At 41.5% G+C, this 17,527-nt stretch overlaps 1 long non-coding RNA gene across 1 annotated transcript in view; it reads right to left on the reverse strand.

The window, feature by feature from the left end:
* LOC132648756 (uncharacterized) overlaps positions 1–14,622 on the reverse strand; it is a 60,889-nt gene extending 46,267 nt beyond the window's left edge. Inside the window, exon 1 of the long non-coding RNA XR_009587156.1 lies at positions 14,452–14,622. This is a non-coding gene — a long non-coding RNA (uncharacterized LOC132648756). The remainder of the gene's footprint in view (positions 1–14,451) is intronic.
* Between the last annotated feature and the right edge of the window lie 2,905 nt (positions 14,623–17,527).

Consider the following 17,527-nt stretch of genomic DNA (forward strand, 5'->3'; position numbering starts at 1 on the left):
TTAACTTCACATCATGAATAGTTCCTATGTTTTATCGTTTCGTATTTTTATATGGAGGTCCAGGTTTTATATTGGATTAAGTTTTGTATCAGGTGTAAAGCTTGAGTTTCATCTTTGTATATTGATATCAATAGTCCCATTGTTGAGTAGATAATTTCCTATTGACTATCTACTCTTTGTAAGGGAATTATCAATAAATTGTTAGTGTGGGTTTCTCTTGTATTCCCTATTTCATTCAGTTAGTCTTTTTCTAGATGTCTTCATCGGTAGCATACTGCTTTGATACCATAGCTTTACACATTTCTAAATCACATCCAGCTTTTCTGCTCTTTCAAAATTGTCTGGACTACTCTAGTTTCTTTGTTTTTCCCAGTCCAATTAAAATTTCATTTTAAATTATTACTTGTGTGCATGTGGGTGTACCTGTACCATGCCACGTGTTTGTGTGTGTGTGTGTGTGTGTGTGTGTGTGTGTGTGTGTGTATCAGCAGATGACATGCAGGAATTGGTTCTCTCGCTCTTTCCATTTTGCTGCAGCAAGTCCTCACTTGATTCTGCTGCTCTGTTTACTCCAGGCTCCCTAAATGAAAGCTTCAGTGATTCTCCTGTCTCCACCTTCCATCTCCCAGTAGGGGTGCTGAGATTACAGAGTCGGACGGAGTCTGGAGTCACTGCATCTGGCCTTTTGCCAATTTTGAGGCTGCTACTTGGGCTAGGATTGCATAGCAAGTGCTCTTAACTCCATTGGATCCATCTTGCAGGCCCACTGTACAGCTCAGAATCAGGTTCTACTGTACGTGTGTACAAAACCCTGGGAAATACATCTGAATTGACACTTTTATTATGCCGAATCACCTAACCTAAGAACACAGTCTCCGTGCATTTTGAGACGGCTCCTTTCATCAGATATTTGTTGTATTTGTGTCTGAGCATTTCACTCTACAGGAGCTCCATCTCTTTACAAAAACAGTTTTCATTTCCAGCTATTCATGGTGAGCGTGTAGGAATGATTGATTTTTGTTGTGTTAATGACATTTCTCAAGACATTGCAAAATGTACCTATTAGTTCTGGGTGCTTTTTTTGTCGATCACTTTGGATTTTCTACCTGGACGGTTTTGCCTCTTACAGATGGAGACAACTGAATTGCTACACTGTTGGACTTTGGTGTGCTCAGCAGGAATGATGGAAGGGGGGGGTTGTTGTGCTGTATCTAAAGTGTTGACTTTCACTGATAAGTATGATGTCAGATGGAGTTTTTAGATTTTGTTATTCGGTAGATGATTTTTTTTAAAAAACATGTTATGAGAGTTTTTATCTATTCCTAACATGATGGAAGGCTTTTTTTTCTCTCTTTCTTACATCATGAAGTGATGTCTATTAATTTTTTTTCCTGCATCTACTGATATCATGTAGTGACTGGACTTAGATAGCGATCACGGTAGATACATTAATTTTTTACAACTGCCCTTGGCCATTATTTATGTGTTACAGTATACGGTTTATTTATTTACTTATTTATTTATTACTGTATGCAAATTCATTGGCCTCAGTCTCCCAAGTGCTGGAATTACTGAATATCTCACACATCCAAATTTATTGGTTGATAATTTATATAGAATTTTTGTGTTGATGTGTAGAAGTCAGCGATTTAAAATGAATTTCTTGCCATTTTTGTCTAGCATTGGTTGAAATAAGCATGTTAGTCTCATGAACAGATTTGGGAAAGCCTTTTTGCTCTTCTTTTTTGTGAAAGAGGCTATAAGATTGATAATATTTTTTTTTCTCCAAATATGCCAGGAAAATCTAGGAGCCACATTTCTTCAATTACAAATTCAATTTTTAACAAAATGGCGAGCCTACCTAGAATTTTTTTTTTTTTAATCTTCAGTGAGTACTGGCAGCTGGTGGTGCTTGGAGACACTGGTGAGCTTTATGTTGTTGAATTAATGTGTAATTGCTCATCCACAGTGCTTCTCATTAAAGTAGGATCTAAGTGACACAATCCTTCAGTCCCAAGAGTGATAATTTCCTTTTTGGTTTTGCCTGAGCTTTCATTTCCCCTCTCTAGTGTTTTCATCTTTTTAATATCTTATCTCATTTTTCTTGTTTCTTTTTTATGCTTTGGGTTTAGTTTCTTAAAGGAAAAGCTTAAATATTTACTTGAGGCCCTCTATGTTTTATAGCACGAGCCTTTAATGCTACCACTGTCCCCCAAAGACAGCTTTAGAAGCACACTTCAGTGCTATGGATGGAGCCTAGGGCATGGCATTTGTCAGATAATTTGCCTGTCACAGAGCTACAACTCCAGCCATTGGTTTTTAAAATACTGGCTATAAAAGTTATTTAATCCAATATGCTTTTCAACTTTTTAGAGATTTCTTAGCTGAACCATGGTCTTCATGACATTCATAACATATCTTATACAATATTTAAATTTTAAATTTGTTAAGCTTCAATGTGAAACCTAATGCAAACATTATACTATATATACTTTATGCATCTACAAAGAATGGGCACAAGAAGAAGGCAGTGGATATCCTGGAATTGGAGTTAGAGATGGTTGTGAGCTGCCTGAGGTGCGTGCCGGAAACCAAACTCAGGTCTTCTATAAGAGCAGCCAGTACACTTAACTCCTGACCAAGCAATATCTCCAGCCCCCGGGTCCTTTGAGTTTATTGGATATAGTGTTTTACAGATTTGAATTACACCTTAGTTGATACTGTAGCTCAGTTCTTTCTGAATGCTCTGTGGAACATGGGGAGAAGTTGAGGGTGCCTTGTGTAATTACACATTTGCTTACTCTCTTTTATTTGTTTGTTTGTTTTCTGCCAGGTTTTGCTTCCTGTGATTTTGAAGCTCTGTTGTTATTCCATTCTCCTTTAGGGCTGTTTTTCCTATTACTATATGACAACCCTGCCTTTTGCTGGATTTTCTTTTGATAAGTGTTTGAATGATGCACCATTTTTATCCCTTTACTTGTTTACCATCAATTAATTTATCTATTCACTTTACATCCTGATTGCAGCCCCTCCTCCCCTCCCAGTCCCACCCTCAGACCCCTCTCTTCCCATTCTCCCTTCTCTTTCTCTGAAGAGTCCACCCCCCCCCCATGGGTACCAACCCACCCTGGCACTTCAAGTCTCAGCAGAACTAAAGACATCCTCTCCCACTGAGGCCTGATTAGGCAGCCCAGCTAGGAGAAAGGGATCCAAAGGCAGGCATCAGAGTCCGAGATAGCCTCCTCTACAATTGTGAGGGGACCCACATGAAGAACAAGCTGCACATCTGCTACATATGTGTAGGGGCCTAGTTCCAGCCTATGCATGCTCTTTGGTTGGTCGTTCAGTTTCTGTGAACCCCATGGGCCTAGATTAGTTTACTCTGTAGGTCTTCTTGTGGCTCCCTCACTCCTTTGCCACAAGACTGAGTTCAGCCTGCTGTTTGGCTCTGGGTCTCTGCGTCTGTTTCCATCAGCTGCTGGATGAATCCTCCTGCTGCTAGAAGTCTCAGCTAGGGTCAGTCCCATAGACTCCAGAGAGCCTTCCCAGTCCCAGGTCTTTGTTTGTCCCACAGATGCCTCCCCCTACTGATTTTTATTCTCTCCCAGACCTTTCCCTCTTGCTTTCCCCACATCTGACTCAGAAACCCTGTCCCCCTTCGCAGACCATCTCCCACCCAGTTACCCCCCTCCATCCACTGCCAAAGTCTATTTTATTTCCCCTTCTGAATGAGACTCAAGCACACTCCCCTGGGCCCTCCTTGTTACTTAGCTTTTTTGGGTTTGTGGATTGTAGCATGGTTATCCTGTACTTTATGGCTAATATCCACTTATAAGTGAGTACATACCATGCGTGTCTTTCTGGTTCTGGGATACCTCACTCAGGATGATCTTTTCTAGTTCTATACATTTGCCTTCAAGTTTCACGAAGTCCTTGTTTTTAAAAGCTGAGTAGTATTCCAGTGTGTAAATTTATCACATTTTCTTTATCCATTATTTAGTTGAGGGACTTCTAGATTGTTTCCAGTTTCTGGCTATTATGAACAAGGCTGCTATGAACACAGTAGAGCAAGTGTCCTTGTGGTATGGTGGAGCATCTTTTGGGTATATGCCCAGGAGTGGTGTAGTGGTCTTGTGGTAGATGTATTCTCAATTTTCTGAGAAACCTCAAGATTGATATCCAAAGTGGTGATACAAGTTTGCACTCCCTCCAGTAATGTTCCCTTTTCTCCACATCCTATCACTTGAGTTTTTTTATTTTAGCCATTCTGATGGATATAAGATGGAATCTCAGAGTTGTTTTGATTTGCATTTCCCTAATGACTAAAGATATTGAACATTTCTTTAAGTGGTTCTTGACCATTAGAGATCCTCTGTTGAGAATTATCTGTTTAGTTCTGTACCCCATTTTTAAATTGTGTTGTTTGGTTTGTTGGTGTTTAATTTCTTGAGTTCTTTATATATTTTAATGTCTATCTTTGTTGCTGAGGTGTGTTTCTTGTGTGCAGCAGAATGATAGATCTTGTTTTCCCATCCATTCTGCTAGCCAATGTCTTTTTATTGGGGAACTGAGTCCATTGATGTTGAGAGTTATTAATAACCAGTGATTGGTTGTTTTTTTTTTTTTTATGTACTTAGTTGCATTTTTTTTTCAATGCAGTTTATTCAGGAACCTTGAACAATCCTCGGACCCTGGGGAAAGCCAGCCCACAGCTTAAATAGCCTCTGGGTAGCCAACCCAGGCGTGCCACGTGGGCAATGCAGATAGGTCCACATACATGGAAGCAAGCCAGATCCTCAGCCTTAGCCAAATGTGGAATTGTTCGTGACAGAGAGCACTCACCATCGGGAAGGTGGAAGGCGGAAACCAGCTCCATCTTTAAGGCATAGCATTCCGCAGCTCTCTACAGTTCCCCCTTTTTGTTTTAGACGCATCAGGCAAGAGTAAAGGTCTGATCTCTGATATTAGAAATAAATTGGGACTTTGTACTGATGTTCATTTAGGTGTCATCCACCCAAAGAGCATCAGACCCGTCCAATACCTTTTTCTCAGAGGCGGGACCTGGGGCATCAACCCGCATGCAACCAGACATGCTCTTCTCTTAGCCAGTGATTGTTTATTCCTATTATTTTGATGTTGAGAAAGAGAGAGAGAGAGAGAGAGAGAGAGAGAGAGAGAGAGAGAGAGAGAACTTCTTTTGTTTTTGATGGTGTGGGGTTATTTATTTCCTCTGTTTTCTTGGGTATAGTTAGCCTCCTTGAGCTGGAATTTTCCTTTTAACATCTTCTGTAGGGATGGATTTGTAGATAAATATTGTTTAAATTTGGTCTTGACCTGAACTATCTTGTTTTCTCCATCTTTGGTAATTAAAAATTTTGCTGGGTATGGTAGTCTGGGCTGACATCTCTGGTCACTTAGAGTCTGCAAGATACCTGTCCAGGCCTTTCTAGGTTTTAGAGTCTGTTGAGAAGTCAAGTATAAATCTGTTATGTCTGCCTTTATATGTTACTTGGCCTTTTTGCCTTGCTGCTTTTAATATTTTTCTTTGTTATGTACAGTTAGTGTTTTGACTATTATGTGGCAGGAGGATTTTCTTTTCTGGTTCGGTGTTCTGCTGTAAGCTTCTTGTATGTTTATCAACATCTCTTTCTTTAGGTTGGGGAAGTTTTCTTCTAGGATTTTGTTGAAAATATTTTCTGGTTTTTGGAACTGGGAATCTTCCCCTCCTTCTAGTCCTTTTATTCTTAGGTTTGGTCTTTTCATAGTGTCCCAGATTTCTGTGTCAAGAAAAATTTCAATTTAAGATTTTCTTTGACTGATGTACAGATTTCTTCAATCACATTTTCTATGATTTTTCCCTTCCATCTCTTGTATTCTGTAGTTATGCTTGTTTCTGTAGTTCCTGTTTTCTTCCCTAGCTTTTCCATCTCTTGGATTCTCTCAGTTTGTATTCTCTTTATTGTTTATTTCCATTTTCAGGTCTTGAACAGTTTTATTCATTTTCTTGTGTTTTCCTGTATTTCTTTAAGGAACTTATTCATTTCCTCTTTAAAGGCCTCTATTAGCCTCCTCATGACATTGGATTTAAGGTCATCTTCTTGTGTTTTGGCTGTGTTAGGATATGCAGGGCTTGCTGTAGTAGGGTAACCGGGCTCTGGTGATGCCATAACGACCTGGCTCTTGTTGATGATGTTCTTACGTTGGCCTTTAGCCATCAGGTTGTCCCTGGTGCTGGTGTGGTGTTCCTGATGTTGATAAGACTCCTTGATGGGACAGGCAGAGCCTTGATCCTGACAGCGGAGCTCAGGGAAGAGCATGCTGCTCACTTCTGCTGGCTGTGCCTCTGGTGGACCTGGTAGGCAGTGGGTTGATGGGGGAGGGGAGAAGAAGGGTCTAACCTTGAAGTTCCTGGGGCCTGGCTGAAGGGGACAGCGTGCACCTCACCTCTGCTGGCTGTGCTCCAGGTCATCCTTTTCCTTTTAACTTGTCAAAAGTTTTCCATTTAAAATCTTTTCTTGTGGTCTTTGTCTTTCTATTTGTGTGTGTTGACTACATGTATTGAATAACCGATGAATCTGGATTTGGCCTGCACTTTACTGTTTGATATTTTCCTTTTACCCTTTTTATTGTATATTTTCTTTACCATCATCCTTTGTGTTTTATGAGCATCTTCTCTATTGTATGTCTCACTATGTCTTTAATTATAGTTTATGCATCAAGCTTTTAGGAATAACTAACTTTTCATAGGCTGGTTAGACACAATATTTTACCCCTTGCATTAGAATAAATTAAGTTTACCATTTTATAGGCATTTTTATTTCATAAGTTTTGTTCAAGCTATTACATCAATGTTCACTGAAAAATTATCAGACAATGCAATAATTTTTTTTTTCTAGTAAGTGTACTTTTTGTTACATTTATTTATTTTGTGAGCGGGCGTGAGAGTGCATGTGTGTGTTCCTGTGTGCACTTATATGTGTGTAAGGATCGGAGTGTAGAGGAATTTTAATCCAACTTGGCTGGTCTGGCAGGGGACAAATCTAAAGACTTTCTAGAACTACGTGGTCTGGCTGGAATACAGACACGCCCTTAGTACACACTTTTAGTCCCACAGAATAAACGTAAGATTAGTTTATAGAAGGAAGCAGTGATGTTTGCAACTGATGTCTATTGAGGGCCAGAGAAAGCGACAGATCAGAGAAAGATTTCGCAGAGTGGGTCAGAGAGAAGATACACCCAACTCTCATGAGAACAGACAGCAAAAGAGGGGCTGCTTAAGTCAGTGCAGGAAGAAAGGGGATTAGCAGTGGCAGCGGCAGCCGTCATGGTAGTGGCGGTGGCGGTGGCAGTAGTAACAGCAGCGGCAGTAGTGTCGTGTGAGTAGTGAGTGTGGCCGTTTCACCGGGACAGTTTGACAGAGACAGGTTGCAGAGAGAACAAGCTAGACACAGGTGAAGACAGAACCAGCCAGAGAATGAGAGTGAGATTAGAACATAATGCCAGAGTTGCTTCGAGGCCAAGCAGAGCAAGTCAGTCAGAAGCCGAGAGAGACACCAGGATGAATCAGTCAGCTTGGAGAGGAGTTTGCGCCAGAACAGCCGCGTTGAACCAGCCAGTGAGAGTTCAGAAAGCGCTAGAAAGGGTGAGTTCATTCAGCAGTTAAGTCTGGGAGGCTGAAACATTCTAGGCCTATGTTAGCAGACGGACGCTGGGAGCTGAAGCCTTCAAGATTCAGGTTTGCAGAATATTCGATGTTTACAGCTTTTTTGTTATTATTTCATTTTTAAAGGCTTGCTTATAATGCACATTGGCATAGGCACTTTTGTGTTTATGGTGTTGCTGGCGATTCTCTTATCTATAAATGTATGATGTTCACTGACACTGGGCAGTTTTAGACATCCTTTCTTCAGATGGTATTATGGTATCCTTTTCTCTTCCCTTACAGATCTCCAATTACACAAATGTTAGATCTTTCGATAATTTCCCTAAGGTACTGTTTTCTGCCATTTCCATTCTGTTATTAAGCTTACCCGGTGGTTTCCCGCCAAGTCTTGTATTTATCTCAGATTTTATATTTTTGACGAAGTATTTTTATTAGCAGTTGGAATAATATGTGCCTCTAGTCAGGTCAGAGGGAAATTATAAATTAGTTTTAAGTAACTGTGTGTGGGTGTAGTTTGTGAAACCGTCACAGGTTTTCTAACACGCTTTTCAGTAGGTCCATTTGAACCACTGTCTCCTTCCACAATGCCCAATGTTATTTAATTGCATCAAATGAACCGAAATATGAAACTGTGCGAGTATCTACAATATGCCAGCCAAGACAGTACAGCTTTTTTGTGCCTGTCATTCTTGAGAAACATACTCTTGTAAATCAGCCACCATGTTGTAGAGACACATACAGACGCAGATTAAAAGATGTTTGAGCTAAAAAACAAATGTTTGAGCCGACACTCATAGCTAATGTTCCACGTCTTCAGCAATAATCACCAGACACATAAACTACCAACCTTTAAGCTGCCCAGCCAAAGCTAAGAAGAGCATGTGTAACCGGTTCCAAATGAGCCCTGCTCAAGTTGTTGTTTTTTTTTTTTTTTTCATTATTTTGTGTACATGACCATCCAGAACTTTGCTACCAAGTGATAACTCTTGCCTGTTTAAAACAACATTTTGAGGCAGAGTCTCATTATGTGCCTTAAAGTCCCCCATCCTCCATACTAGGGAGGCCTTCAACTTGCTGTCTTCTGGCCTCTGCTTCCAGAAAAGCTGGAATTAAAGACCTGCACTACCAAACCTGGCTAAGCTGTTGATTTTTAGGTAAAGTATGTGTTGCTGTTGTTCCATGGTTATATATTTTTGGGTATTTTGTTATCTAGCCATAGATAAACAGAATATATTTTAGTAGTTCCCTCCTTAAGGAGCTTCTGAGAAGCTGTGGTAGAAACCTAAAAAGGTAGTGACTCTTATGGAATCCCAAGGAAATTGCCAATGAAAGTCTGATGTCAATCAGATTATGTCAGAGGGAGTCCCTCTTCATATTACTATGTAACCCAATTGGACTCTGAACTGCCCTGGGCTACATCTGTGCAGGGGTTCTAGGTTATCTCCATGAATAGTCCTTGGTTGGAGTATGAGTCTCTGGGAAGTTCCCTGTGTTCAAATTTTCTTGTTCTGTTGCTCTCCTTGTGGAGACCCTGTCCTCTCCAGCTCTTACTATTTCCCAGTATCTGATTGGCCTGCTCTTTGATCACCTCCCTCTGGGGGGGGAGCAGCCTTACCAGGCCACAGTAGAGGACAATACAGCCACTTTTGATGTGAACTGACAGATCAGAAAGGAGAGGAGAACCTCCCCTATTAGTGGACTTGGGGAGTGGCATGCAAGCAGAGGGAGGAGGGAGGGTGGGATTGGGATGGGAGGAGGGAGGGGCTTATGGGGGGATGCAGAATGAATAAAGTGTAATTGATGAAAAATTTAAGAAAAAAGGGAAAAAAATAATTTAAGAACCTTAAATGACTTTCAAAATTGGAGGAAAACATGGAGTTAGTCAATTGGCATGGAGCACGTCTCGCCCCTGGGGGCAATGGTCTCCTGAACCTACTCAGACCTCGGACACCACCACTGCTAGTTCTAGAACTGACGCAGGATGTTCCAACGAGGGGTTAAGGCTTCTCATAATATTTCCTATAAGCCCACACCTGTTTGTCTATATCCCCCATTTTTATTCATTATTAGCCAGATAGAGCCAAGTAATTGTGGTAATGATACTTGCTTTTTTGCCCAATGCTGGAATGCTAATAAAGTTAGGTATGCCCTGGTTACTCGCATGCCTCACTGGGTGCCTGTGCCCATTGATGCCCCTCACGCTATGACTCTCTTCAGACAGAAAAGGGATCTTGGAACTACAGCCACCATTGTTACTACCATCTCATTGACGGCTGTTGGAGCTACCACCAGGGCATTAGCCATGAGTCATACTGGGCAGACTGCTCAGACCCTGAATAATCATTTAGCCAATGTAGCTCATGCCTTAGTTGTACATAAAGGAATTAATGCTCAACTAAAAGGAAGCTTGATGGTGTTCAATCAGAGGATTGACCTCTTGCAGGAGCAAATTGATACCCTATGGCAAATCGCTCAACCTGGCTGTCAATGAAAGTATGCTGGACTTTGTGTCACTAGCATACAACATGAGAATTTTTCCTGCGCTGCAAATATGTCTAAACAATTGTCGAGCTATATTTTAGGTAATTGGACTGGAGAATTCGATACTACGATGGAGCAGCTGAGAGTGGCCATTTTCACAGTAAATTCTACCGGAGTGGACGCAGGACTAGCCACAGGATTATCAACATGGATTGCTGCAGCCATGAATCATCTGAAGGAATGGGCGGGCATGGGAGTGTTAGCAGGCCTTCTGGTGTTGGTCTCCTTGGTTTGCCTGTGGTATATATGCAAGATTAGAGTCTCACAACAGTGTGATGCAGCCATGATCATTCAGGCCTTTACAGCCATTGAAGCAGGACATTCTCCCCAAGCATGGTTGGATACCATAAAAAGCTAAAATGATACGCTCAGGATGCGAGGCTAAGCACTGCACTCAGGGTCAGCCGCTTTGGACCCAGAGAAGAGCATGTCTGATTGCATGCGGGTTGATGCCCCAGGTCCCGCCTCTGAGAAAAAGGTATCGGACGGGTCTGATGCTCTTTGGGTGGATGACACCTAAATGAACATCTGTATAAAGTCCCAATTTATTTCTAATATCAGAGATCAGACCTCTACTCTTGCCCGATGCGTCTAAAACAAAAAGGGGGAACTGTAGAGAGCTGCGGAATGCTATGCCTTAAAGATGGAGCTGGTTTCCGCCCTCCACCTTCCCGATGGTGAGTGCTCTCTGTCACGAACAACTCCACCTTTGGCTAAGGCCGAGGATCTGGCTTGCTTCCATGTATGTGGACCTATCTGCATTGCCCCCGTGGCACGCCTGGGTTGGCTACCCAGAGGCTATTTAAGCTGTGGGCTGGCTTTCCCCAGGGTCCGAGGATTGTTCAAGGTTCCTGAATAAACTGCATTGAAAAAAAAAAAAAAAAAGAAAGTCTGATGTCTTAAAGAGACACCTGTTGGCCTTTGACAGACTTTTAGTGGGGACTTAAGCTGAGAAAAATGTGGTGTAAATTGGAAGAACTGGGACACTTGTGTAGATATGTGATATTTGATACATACTACTTACTACATATGACATTAATATGAAAAATAGGAAATTAGTTTAAAAAACTGACAGGCTATCCAAAGTTTCAAGCTCAGTGGTAATGGTGCCATTTTGCTTTCTCTGGCACCTATAGTCAATATATTTGACCAGACTATACAGTCAGATGCAAGGAGAGGCGAGGAAGGTAACGGAATGTAATAATCAGACAGAAAGTGACTATTTTGTACAGAGATTAAGGCAGCAATCAAACATGTTGGGCATAGATCTGAGGCCCATTTTACAGGAGGAAAGTACTAAGCTTGGGCAAGAGCCTATTGCTCAGAAGGCTATAGGTCCTAAGGGGGGAAAGTACTACTATTTGTAAATTCTCTTGCTAAATAGACATTTTTGCCAAATTGCCTTCAAATATATACATTTATATTCACTGATCAGTGATGCCATCGGTCTAAAGAAGATTCCCCCTGCAATAGGTAACAGTTGATGCAGACATGCATAACTGACCAAAGTGCTGAGAATAAGGGACTATCGTATTGAATGCTCATCTTTAACACTCCTACCTCAAGGCTCGGGGAACATTGTGGAAGAGGAGGCAGAAAGAATGCAAGTGGGAGAAGTTGAAAAAAGAGCGCCGTGAAATTCTGTCTTCTGGGCAGAGTACGGCCACTAGACTCAGAAAGTCACTGCAGCTGTTAACGGCTATCCGTACAAGACCACAATATTAGTCAACACCACAATAGGCCGAGCTAATTAAGCTCAGTGGGTTACAAACAGAAGGACAGTGGATATCAAAGTAGGTAGGGGATGAGTTGGGGATACCTAGAGGATGAGGCAGGCTAGCAGGGTAGATAGATCGAGACATTGTTTACATGTAGTAAATCGACAAATAACAAACAAAAATATTTGAATTTTTTTTAAAAGTCACTTTATGAAAATAAAGTTACTTCTCAAATTTGTTTTAGGAAGCAAGTAAAAATAGGTCCCAGGGCAAGGACTTTGGTACTGAGGAAAATACAGATCCAAGGATGTGAGTGTGCTACTTTTGTTTCTGTCTCAGAACGTCTTAAGGTAGTCCAGCAATCAGAGAGATTTCGGGAAGGTTCTCAGAAATGTGACTTAAATTCAGTAGAGGGAAAGTATTTTCTCATTTCAGTTTAATGGGAAATAGAAAAGTATATGAAGTAATAATCAACACATTCTATATAGCTTATTTAGCCATTCCAGAAAGTATGCATACGTCAAAATATCATGTTGTATGCTATAGATACTTGTGAATTTAAACAAGTTTTAAAAATAGTGTTGCTTTGAGATTGGTAGGTATAACTTATGTGAAATCAAATGAGTCCCAAATAAAATCCTCAAGAAACCCATAAAGTTAAGAGAATTATATTCCTAGCAGCCTGGACCAAACTTCTCAGTGGCATTGGGATCTCCATCACTAGGGTCCACTTTTGTCCCTGGAGAAAGATGTGTTTTATCTTCTATGGAACAGAGTCAGGGAGCAGATTCTTCGGTCTCAAACAATTAATCCATTCGAAGTGCCCATTCATCTAATATTTTTGTTCCTTCCATCAATTTGCCAAACACATTCTGTCATCTCTACCTCATTTAACATAGCACAATGTCACATTCAAGCATAATGGAGCCATTGTAGCAACATGGAGTAAGTGACTCTAGGACATTACGATCTGAGGGAGAATAGTCTCATTAATAAAGCCTCCCTCAGCCAGGGTCATAGAATGTTTCCTAACCCTAGGTGCATGCTTGTCAGTTCGTATTGGCTCAACCTTGCAAATTGTGTGATTTACTCCAAGAATTATTCTTCCCTCCATGGGCTAAGTAGCAGTATTTTGGAACAGACATGCAGACAGTGAAAGAAGTACAGATCTTGAAGACAATAGGTACGTGTGATGAGCATCTCCTCTAGCTAAGCTACAACAGGACTCCTGTGTACCAAAGGCTGTTCCTCTAGCAGAAGATAGGGACCATTTTCACGATGTAAAGTGTTTAAAAGAAACTTGTTGTTCCAAGTTCCCACTCTTATCTACACATCTCTCTTTCTGGTGTTGTTTTGAGACAGGGTCTTACTCTGTAAACCAGGCTATCCCGGAACTTAATTTTGCAGTTCATGCTTGCCTCAAACAAATAGAGAATGTTCTGCCTAAAGGACTATGAACAATGAACATGATTCACCAAACCAAGGTTACATAATTCATCCCTTTAAAAGACATTTGTCCCTATACCAGTGGTTCTCAACCTTCTTAATTCTGCAGCCCTTTAATATAATTCTTCATGTTGTGGTGACCCACAACCATAAAATCATTTTCATTGCTACTTCATAACTGGAATTTTTCTACTGTTATGGACCATAATGTAAATATCTGATATGCAGGATATCTGACGTTCAACTCCCGTGAAAGGGTCATTTGTCCCCTATAGGGGCTGTGACCCACAGGTTGAGAAATTACTCCTCTATACCATTCCAACGTTAGAACTGTGCTGATGTTTTGTCCTGTTCCTTTACCATTTACAGTCACTGTGATGTCACAGCACGCGTGTTATTTGAACACTTAAATTCAAATTCACACTTAAACATGCGACAGTTGCTGTATTACTTTATGGCAATTTAGTTTGAAAGCCTCACAGTGAGGTATGTTTTGCTAGAACCTGTTTCCACACCAGCTCTTAAACTGGCTGACGTGATGCCTTCCTATAAATAGTTTATTTGGGTGGTTACCTTGGGAAGGAGTGAGCAACTGGGAAGAACGGGATAGGAAAGAGAAAAGTCAGTAAGTATTCTGCTGTTGAACTGGTCTTCGCTAAGAACAAATGGAACCGGAGTCTACTCGGGAAACTTTGAAACTTTTAGAGTTTTTTTCAGCATTGCTGTAATAAGGAACTCGAGGACAGTCTGTTTACATGTGAACCCTTACTGAACCCTTTGTATGTGCTGTCCTGTGTCATGAGACGGTTTGTACTTTTAAGCAGCACCTGTGCATCCATTGAGTGACCTTTCTATAACTCATTCAGAAAGGGACAGTTGCATCATCTCATAGGAGAGACACTGATACCACATATGCAGTCACTTACCTTGACTGAGCTGAACTCAGATGAACTCAGTAGCATGAGGCTTTGAGTAGTACAGCATCTGCCACAGCTAATTGGAAGATATGTTAAATTTGGGTTAAAGGGTGTCATTTATTTTCAGTCCAACCGACAGACCTTCTGGAAGACCCCCAGCACCTACCTTAAGGACCTGCACTCTACAGACTTCGTAGTTCTGTACCCTCTATCCAGGCACACAGAAAGTCTCACTTTCCATCCAAGTGGGTCATGAGACGGAGAGATGGCGCACGGAAAGAAATAAAATGGACCGCTTCCTACTTTAGCCCTTACAGTTATCTAACTCTGCGCACAAACCGAGACTGAAGATGCTGAAATAGAAAAACGGAAGACACCTGAATCCTTGAGTCATCCCTTGTGTAAAAGAAATGTGAAACTTTTCAAAATCAAAATAGACTCACCTTGTCAACTCTGACCAAAAAAAAAAAAAAAAAAAGTAAACAGAGCGCAGGGGTTATAAAGGAAGCTTCTTGTGCAAAATTGCATGGTAAGCACCTCCGCAAAAGACACGAAACAATTGCAGTCTCCATTGCACCATAATGCAGCCACAAACAGCTACCACAACTTTATGTAAAGAGTACTTGTACAGGGACATCAGTCCAAATTGTCCCAGTCCAGGACCAAGACCACTCTTATTCACCACTGTGGCCAAGGGTCATTATTTCAAAATATCTGATGTAAAAAATCATCTGTTCCGTCTTTGAAAACTCTGCATTGGTTCAGCCTCCTTGAATATGCCATAGTTTGCTGTGTTCCGTCTGCCTCAGGGAAATATCATTAGCTTTCTGAGACCAGCTCTCCGTTTTTGTTCTAGGCTGGGGTAAAGAAGGCTCTGCCAGTCCGCCCAGCTCCGCGCGCGCTCTCCTCTCTTTCTCCTTCTCTCTCAGGTTTGTGGTTTACAGTTATTCTTTCAGGGACAAAGAAAGCAGCCAGTTTGATGCAGCAGCCATTACTTTTAGCTAACCAAGTTCCTTGCTCCTGGTTCATGAGCCCTGCCCACGGATCGGATCGTGTATTTGCGAACGCAGCTTAATGGAGAAGTCTCCCTTCACAGGCCCAGGTAACACACAGAGGAGAAGAAAACAGGGGGAAACGCTGTCTGCTTTCTCTTTCATCACAAGGGGCCAAGAAGATATCTAGGACATAATAAATATGAATCAATGAAAGACAAGCAGGTAATCACTCAGATTTTAGATAAATATAAAGGAGCCTGCCTAGTGTTTACTAATATGCCTTATCATAAAAAAAAAACCCACAAAAAAAACATAAGGTTATCTTTTCAGTAGCAGTCAGACAAGTGACAAAGAAGTGAGAATACTCCCTCTTGTGGTTCTTGGGGAAAATAATCCCTGTTTTGAACATACTGAGAAAACAGAAATACCGATTCCAGATAACGTCAATGGATAATTGCAGTGTGTGGGTTCTCTCTCACCTGGTTTTCTGAGCCTACGCAACCATTTTCAGCTGTGCTGACACGGACCCTCAGGGGGTTGTGAGCTTGCACTGTGACTTCTGGGAGGGACCAAGAATGTCACATGAGCACAGGACTCTTCAACCTGGGTTGCAAAAGGCTGTTTAGTACTTGGATTTTTATTTTATTTTTTTTTAATTCTCCCTGAAGGGTAAAAAGAAAAAGTATCTGTCAGCTAATTTCCTCTTCTTTTCAGCTGCACCTGGATCACCAGCGAGGCCACCTCTCTCTCTCGGAGACGGTGTGACTTCAGAGGACCATAAGTGCTGTTAGCGGACACACTGTCTCTTTAGAGTTGAATTCCTTGCCACCACCACCCCCCCCCCCGTGTTATGATATATTCATCTTACCCACATGCTTTTCCCTACCCATTGGCGATGTCACTTTGCAGCTTTTTTCTTCTCCTTCTATAAAGGGTGGGTGGGGAAATTGGATGGCAGTGCAACCGGATGACACTACTTAATCAGGGTCTCCGAGGCTCCATGTGTGAAACCGAGGTGGCTCCTCTGATGGCTGACGTCCTTGTGTTTTTGCTACCAATGTGTCACTTGAGGGTTGACATCTGCGTGGGAATCAGTTTAATCCCAACCTGGTTCTCTCTCTGGTTTTCTAGTTAGAATGTACATGTTGTTCTGGTTGGGCCAGAAAAGCCCTGGTGTGCACTCTCACCTCAGTGAACCTGTTTGGTTTAAGATGTATCGCTTTTACCTTGTGTCAATGGAGATCTTAATTTCATCGTCCAAAAGTAGAGAATTATGAATGCTGGAGGCAGTTTACTGAAAATATTTAAAGATTTTCTAGAAGACACTACCTTCTTTAAAGAAAATACTTGTGACATGTTATTGGAAGCAAAGAGACTGATTAAAGTGCATGGAGATGTACCAAAAACAATCACTTTATTTTTAACGGAATGATGTTCAAGTGTTCAATATAAATGTAGAAGAATTTTCATGTTTTGTTTTAAGAAAGCGTTTTACTTTCGGAACAGTTTTACTATTGTTATTTTGTTTGGATTCAAACAGTTCCACCTCTGGGTAATAAATCCGTAATTTAAACACATGACTCCTGATTTTAAGCATTCCTCAACAGTATCTGTGGCTGATTCTAACTGGTACACAGCATGACTGCCCTTAATGAATTTCTACACCTCCATCTGTTTTGACAGAGCCTTAGCCATCATCACTTTACTTCAAGGGCCCAGGAATCCCTGTATCAAAACTTCATACGGTGCCAGGCTCCCCCAGTGCACAAAGGTGACAGGCTTTAAGAAACATCAGAGGGACAAGCTGACAACACAGGTTTTGAGCCCCGTGAATTAATCCTTCAGAGGGATGGCTCGAAGGGGTAAGCATCCTTAACTGCTGAGCCGTTTCTCCAGCCTCATACCTTTTGAATTTTAGCCCAGAAATGGTATACCAGAAACAATTTCTGGCCACGGAGTATCGCTGTCAACATCTACTATTTGCTGAGTTTGTGGAAGACGGCGGTTTGGTTTTCAGCACTCACATCCAGGAGCTCACAACTGCCTGTAACTCCAGCTCCAGGGGATCTGACACCCACTTCTGGCCTCTGTGAGCAGTCCCACACGTACACATACGCACACACGTGCGCTCATGCGCGCACACACACACACACACACACACACAATCGGAAGGCGGAAAAACACAATACTACTTCTACTCCTATTCAAGTTGAAGAGCAAACGACCTTTTGTTCTTTTGTTTCATAA

Source organism: Meriones unguiculatus, chromosome 17 (assembly GCF_030254825.1).
Source record: "Meriones unguiculatus strain TT.TT164.6M chromosome 17, Bangor_MerUng_6.1, whole genome shotgun sequence".
NCBI classification, from domain to species: domain Eukaryota; kingdom Metazoa; phylum Chordata; class Mammalia; order Rodentia; family Muridae; genus Meriones; species Meriones unguiculatus.